A 7,618-nucleotide genomic window follows, 5' to 3' on the forward strand; every position below is an offset into this window, starting at 1 on the left:
TAGGGTTAGTGAACTCAACTTTCTGTGTCCCTCAAAAACTCATAAGCTGAGTTGAGAAAAATAATTCAATCGCAAGTATATTTTTTATCACAATAAAAGCATCAAGGCTTTCTTTTCACAGTAATTTAAAAATTGTCAGATTACTTCTATCTACAACCAAACTTTTCCAAGTTTCTTTAAGCAAAGATGTAATAAATGCTAAAATCAGATCATTGATCAAAACATCTTTTAGAGGTGGGCAGAATAAAGAGATGGACATTTAGTTAATGGAATAGTTTAGAAAAAACTAGGCATCACAAACTATGAGGGGAAAAAAGGGAAACATTGTTAGAGCTTTTTTTAAAAAATGGGAAAAAAGAAAGTAATCTTGTGATTATTATAAATTTTATTATTATTTTGCTTACCTGAGCCTGACCTCATCACCTCTTTCCTTGTTTCCCAAGTAAAAAAAGAAGAATTAAGCTCTTACCCCAAATTTCTTGCCTCTTGGCCCTAAATCTTATCCTGAAGCTTCAAAATCTTTGCATTATCCCTTTCTTGGATGTCCCTGTAATCCAGTTTTCAGAGGTGAGACCTCATCCTGCAAATTCTGTTTAATGTTCACATTCTGCCTTTCTTCCACCTACGCATGGCTGCCCCTGCCCCAGAGTTCTGCATTCTTGCCATTTTTTCCTCTACATCAGTGCTCCTTCTGTTATCTGCTCCATTACCTTACCTTCTATCTCTTCCTTCACTCAGATTCCTACCTTCCTGCCTTTCTCCATCTCTCCAGGCCACCACTTCTCTCATTCATTCCCTCTTCCATCTGCAGTGGGTCTAGAACCTCCTTGCTGTCATATCGCACAGCCCCTACCTCACCAGACCTTTCTTAATCACGGGATGCTATTCCCAGGCCCCTCATTGAAATGCCCTTTTCCTTGCCTTCCTCAACTTCCCAGTCTCTGTTTGATCTTCTACCTTCCTGTTGGCTCCATTCCCGTCCTTTTCATAAACTCCTTGTTCTGTGCCCACATCCATCCCCAACACAGCTATTCCTCAAACTTCAGCGTTGGCCCTCCCTCCTTTTGATTCCACCCTTTACCAGAGTGATCTTAGCCTCCTCCTGCCTCCCAGGGCCAGTTCCCTCCTAGTCACACAGGCTAGAGGCATCCATATCCCTCTCCGTCTTCTTCCTCCCTTTCCCTCTCCTCCCACATGAAAATGACCCCTAAACCATAAGCACTTCCCAGCCCTGCTCACTGCCTTGAGGTAGGCTGTAGGAATTCAGCTGTTGTCTTATAGTCTCCAGCCTCTTCAGGCCTCTTCATACGGCCAATGCTGTGTTCTTTCCAAAACCAGATCTGATTACGCCTCTTTGGCAACTGGGGATCAGTCATTGGCTTTCTACCCATGCAGCCAGGCTTTTCAGTGTTTCTGGGGAAATTAGAAGACAAATTCGAAGCATTTTTCTTAAGTACATCCTTCAATACTTTGATTTTGGGTGTGGGAGAGGAACTTTTAGTCCTGATCGTCACAAATTGTTAAACTTTTTTAGTAAAATCAACCCATGTACTTCAAAGAGAACAAAAGAAGTTCAGGTGATTTTTTTTTAAACATATAACAGGAAACTGCAAAGACATTTTATGCTTTGAAAAGGCCATTTGGGGCCACATTCTCAGATCCCTAGGAAGTTAGCATTCCATTTTCTCTGCCATTATGAGCACTTCACTGGAAAAGTTCAATGAGAATTTTAACCTGTGGATAAAATTACACCTTCAAGCTGATTTCCCACGTCTACCTTTCCAGTCCTATATTCCACTATTGGCTGTCACTTCTAACCATCTCATTTCCTGCACTTCCACTACTCCAATTTTCCTGCCTGGAATGACCTTCCAACATTTTCTTTTCACAAAATCTCACCCTTCAGCATCCAGGTCTGTTGTCACCTCCTCCAGGAAGCCATCCCACATTCTCCTAAGCAAAGTCACTTGCCAGAAGGCTTTTGTCCTATTCGGGCCCTTAGCATGGTGTGCTGTGATGACTTCTTCACTGGTTCACCTTCCCCACTAGTCCAGGAGCCCTGACTTATGCAGTGTTTTATCTCCAAAAGTTAGAATAGTGCTAGTACATAGGCTGTGTATGCTCAAGGCATGTCTGGAAAAAAAGAAAACAGGCAGTCAAGTGATTGCTTCCTAACAGGTACAAGGTCTTGGCCATTGGGAGGGGAAAGAAGGAAAAATCTACATTTTGAAAAAATGAGTCATGATCACAATGGCATTTTGTCACCATAGTACTCCAGTACTCCTTGCTAGCCATGACAGCAGGCACAATTCCCCCATACTTTCCACTTCTGACCTACCCTTCTTGACATCATAACCTCCCACTCTTTCCTAACACTGCACAATATGAATGCTGTAGTCAGATGAAAGTGCAACCTCAAGGGGTCCTTCTGTATTGAAAGTCCAGCCACCTTCCCTCCTTTCTGACTCCTTCCTGGCCTTGAGGTTCAACTCAAATTCCACCTTCTCAGTGAAACCTTTCCTGGCTATTTTAACCCTCATAATGTTTTTCCTCTTAACATCCACAATACTTAAGTTCTTATTAGAATTTAATTATGCTTATTTTGAATTTTACAACTTTTATTGGCTACCTTTATTACAGAAGTAATATATTTATATTAGAGAAAAATTTTTTAAAAAGCAAAAGAGAAACCACTTATAGGCTCTTTATTTCAAGAGGACCACTTGAACACTGTGCATATAGACTTCCAGATTTTTCCTATGCATGCACTGGCAATTTTTTTTCACGAATAGGATTCTACTGTAAATACTGTCATACAAATTATTTTAAATTATACTAATAAAATATTAATATGCCAATATACATAAATTTTCATCACTAATTTTTTTCATTATTATTTTTTTTTTGGTAGAGATGAGGTTTCACTATGTTGTCCAGGCTGGTCTCAAACTCCTGAGCTCAAGAAATTCACCTGCTTCAGCCTCCCAAAGTGCTGGGACTATAGGCATGAGCCACCGTGCCCAGCCACCAATATTATTTTTGATGGATCCATGATATTCATATTTTATATATGAACCACCATTTATTTAGCCAATCATTTCCTGTAAGGTATTTGGATTTTCCATTTTCTTTTGCTATCATACAAAAAAGATCTGTACATTCTTAATTTTTTCATTAGTATAAATTCTGACACATATAATTTCTATATAATTTTAAATATTAGTAATATATAAAAGTAAAAAAGCAATCAAATACAAAATTACTAAATTTTTCAATTGTTTCATGTATATTAGTTTTGACTCCTTATGTAGATTTAAGTTCCTTAAGGATAGAGTCCAATATTTCTTAATTTTTCACCTCAACATGTAACAGATGCTCAGTGGTGTATGTTGAAAAATTAGTTTATTTCATATACCATATTTCACTAGTTTATTTCATATAAGCTTTTAGATAACAGTGGCATCAATTCTTTACTATAGAAGAAGATCACTCCAGACAGTAATACAAGCACATCACTTTCTTTTAGGGACTATTTCCAAAGTCCTTCTTAGGAACTGAGGCAATCTTTGAGGAGATGAAGATAGGACAAATAAGAGATATATAGTTCAAAGGAAAAAGGCTGCCAGCCAAATTTAACAATAGCTAGAAGCAAAATTTTTGCGTTTCCAGTTTGGATTACCCCGATCATTTTTCAAAATGTGTGTGAGATTTTGTACAGTGAGAAATCTCTTCTTGGCAGTGGTGTGTCCAGAAAGCCGCCAGGAGTGGGCCCCCAAGGTCCTCTGCACTGTCCAGCAATCCTGCCACATCCCTGGTACTGGTTCACATCTTTTCTCTATCCCCTAAACCTATCCCTCCCTCCTCCACCATCAGTGGATGGTCTGTCTTCTTAATCCACTAAGAAAACAGAATCCCTCAGACAACAGCTTCCCATACTTCCTACCATGATATTCCAGCCTCCCTGCACTTCCCCACCTGTGCTGCCTTTCCTTCTGTTGGTTGGGATGAACTGGCCCCTTTCTCTCTCTGGCTGCTGCTTCTCAGCTTCCTTGGGGGAATCTTCTTTTCTTCATCTTGCTGACCTCTAAATGTCGGAGTGCCCCAGGTCTTAAGCCTTAGACTTCTTTTCCTTGCTCTTCTTCTCCACCCATGTTTCCAGTTGCTGTGTTGATGACACACAGATTTCTATCTCTAGTCTGGACTTCCCTCCTAAATTCTAGATTCCCATGTCTGATCACCTGCTCACCTTTTCCACTTAGACGTCCGATAGACATGTGAAATGTACTATATCCAAAACCAAATGTTTCAGCATTTCCCGCATACCTGCTCCTCCTGTATAAATGAACTCTCCATTAATAAGCTGTTCAGTCCAAAATTCAGAATTTCCCTTGACTCTTCTCTCATAACCTACAATGGAATCATCAACAAAGCTTATCCAGTTTATGTTGAAAATATATCTAGATTCCATTTATGGCTATCATTTTAGCATTCTATTAATAGTTTCAATCACCATCACCTCTCTCTTGACTTATCTCAACAGCCTCCTACTTGGTCTCTCTGCTTCCATTCCTGTACTTTCCGTGACCCAGCAGAGTGATCCTTTAGGAGTTGAGGCCAGGACATGTTCCTTGTCTGCAGAAACCCTTACAGCATCCCACTCCATTCACTTTTGTCAGATTTCATTGGACATTAACTTTGCCCTGCCATGCCTTATTCAAGGTACCACATTTGAAATTCTACTGTTCTGCCTAAGAAAAAAGACAGTATCTTTTCAACATCATCAAATCCTGTACAAGGTGCTGGAGAGCAAGAAAATCAAAGGCTCAAGAACTGCCCATGTCTTTAGTCTGTCTTCCTTTCCTCATCTGTTTCCTGTATATTTTAATTTTTCCTGTTTTATTTTCTACAATCAAGAAGATTTCTATTACAGAAATAAAGTTTATTTGTTTCAACGCCATGATACAGATTTATTGTCCCTGGAAGTCATATCATACTTAGAAATGTATCACAGGCAAAGCCCATGCTCTGGATCAACACACGCATGTAATTATGTAGGGAAAAAATGTGTATCAGGAAAGGTTGAATGCTCCAAGCATGAGAAATAAATTGACCTCCACTCAAGTTACTGCCATGATTCTACAGAGGGAAGGACCTGCATCTGTTTCACATCGTAAACACCTAAAGTGCCAGAGCAGCACCACAAGCCCAGGAGTGGCCATGCAAACTCATGATGGAGGTGCCAAGGCTGTCCACAGCCCAGCCTCTGCAGCAGTACTGTTAAATGAGTGTCTAGTACTTGACTTACCTTTTTATTTTATTTTACTTTATTTATTTATTTATTTTTCAGATGGAGTCTCGCTCTGTCGCCCAGGCTGGCCTGCAGTGGCGCGATCTCGGCTCACTGCAAGCTCCACCTCCCAGGTTCACGCCATTCTCCTGCCTCAGCCTCCCAAGTAGCTGGGACTGCAGGCGCCCGCCACCACGCCCAGCTACTTTTTTGTATTTTTAGTAGAGACGGGGTTTCACCATGTTAGCCAGGATGGTCTCGATCTCCTGACCTCGTGATCCACCCGCCTCAGCCTCCCAAAGTGCTGGGATTACAGGCATGAGCCACCATGCCCAGCCTGACTTACCATTTTCATTTCACACAATTCTGAATATATTTTTCAGGCTTGAATTCAAATAACCCACTTCTAACTACCGAAAATAAAGAAGAAAAATGAACTCACTACTAGACTTCAAAGCGTACCTAAAGCAAAGATTTTTGTCTTACAGCCACAGAGGTGCATGATTGCAGAACTGGATGTAACCAGAGAGGCTAACTACTCCTAATCTAGACTCCTTGAATGACTAGATGATGCCACCTATCACGGGTGTATTAGGATTTTTCATCTTTATTTGATGTCCCACCTCATGCTTGAAAATCTCAAAGTGAAAAAGCTCCAGTCTGAGTCTTTAAGCAAGCAGACTAACTGAAATGACCTGGAAGCCTTTGTTGTATCCATCTGACAAGATCAGCTTGTAGAATCCAGAATGGAGGTGGGAGATCAGCTGGCAGCCGCATTTCCCTCCTCAACCACCCCCAAGCTGATGTGCCCAACTCCACTCACAGCTGGGCAGCCATGGCTTGCTTGAAAATAAATGAATCTACACCACTCTCATAGGGATGCTCTCAAGCATCCCTTGTTGTGAGAAAAACATTTATTGCTGCTACTAAAATGCATAAAGTTATCTCACCAACACATACTTAGAAGAATGAGGAATGCGAAACATAACCATCCGTAAGACTATAAGAAACGGCCTAGCCAGGGCAGACCAGGAATTTGTACTCTGTCCTTGCCAGGGGTCAGGCAGGGAGCTCAGAAGCAGAGTGTTTTGTCCTAGGGGGCACCAGACCAGAGGTCAGGAGACTGAGGGCTACTCCTAGCTCTAGGACTTTTCCTTATCTGAAGGCCGGGTCGGTTAGCAGAGAAAATCTCACAGTCCGCTGCCAGACCTCCACGCAGGAGCTCCGCAGTGCTGTTGGAAAAATTAGCTCAGCACCTCCAGCTTGCTTTCAGCCATCACTTAGCTTTCCACACAGACATTCCAAATGGGGCCTTTCAAAACTCTGCCCTCAAATGAAGGTGGTTCAGAGCAACACTTTAGATGATATCACAAGACTCCCAGGGCGACGCTTCACTGCTTCCTCAGCATATGCCAGTGCCCGTTTTACAGGGGGGGATTTATGATCCCTCTCAGTAGAGCGAGCCAAAGTTTTATAATATTCATTAAAAATCAGCACCACATGTAATAATATGGAATACTGCCTGTACACAAGAGGGCCAAGTTATAGGTGTTTAGGGAAACGTGGCAGAATTTTCTGGCCTTAGCAAGAAGTTGCAGGCACCAGCACAACACTAACACAACCTTATTTTATTGCAAATGTACATTCAGCCTAAATCCTAATTACCTTCTGTAAAATCCTAGCCACCACCAAGCTTTCTTCTGACAGGGCACTCACACGATGGCCTTTAAGGGCAGTAACAACACCCTAAGAGCCGCAGAAAGGAAAGGCAGGGAAGAGTGGCTGGAAGGCAGTAGGAGCTGGGGCTGAAGCTGGGGAGGTTGGCTTTTAATGTCCTCCTGAAATTGACCGCGCTTTTTCCAAAAACACTGGCTTGAGGGCTTAAGGTTCGCTCAGTGGGGCAGGTGGAGGGCCTCCTGAAAAGGATTCAGAAGTCAACATTCAAAAGGCTGCTTTTACTCGCCCGGTCCCCACCCAAAAGGGAATCCGGTCAGCTTTGTGGAGGCCAATGGAGCATCTTTTCTTGCCCCTCGGGGAAAACGCTAGCTAACCCTGGGATCCCAGGTCTCGATGGCTGCTCTCCTTCCCCAGGTGCAGCACCTAGGGCTCTGGACCCTCCCCACGTGCCACACCAGCCCTCACCACTACTCTCACTCTGCTATGCCCCCAACCCTCGTCTTTCGCGGCCAGGAAGTCCAGGCAGAGCGGGGCGGTCAGCCGGGCCAGGAAGAGGGGGGTCTCTCGGCCGCGCGGCCGCACAAAGCGGGGAGATCAGCGGCGGCGGCATGAGGCGCGCCCCCTCCCGCGAGCCGGCGGAGCGCGCGCGCCCGC

The sequence above is a fragment of the Rhinopithecus bieti genome, unplaced genomic scaffold (assembly GCF_001698545.2).
Source record: "Rhinopithecus bieti isolate Rb0 unplaced genomic scaffold, ASM169854v2 scaffold_10354, whole genome shotgun sequence".
In the NCBI taxonomy this organism is placed as follows: domain Eukaryota; kingdom Metazoa; phylum Chordata; class Mammalia; order Primates; family Cercopithecidae; genus Rhinopithecus; species Rhinopithecus bieti.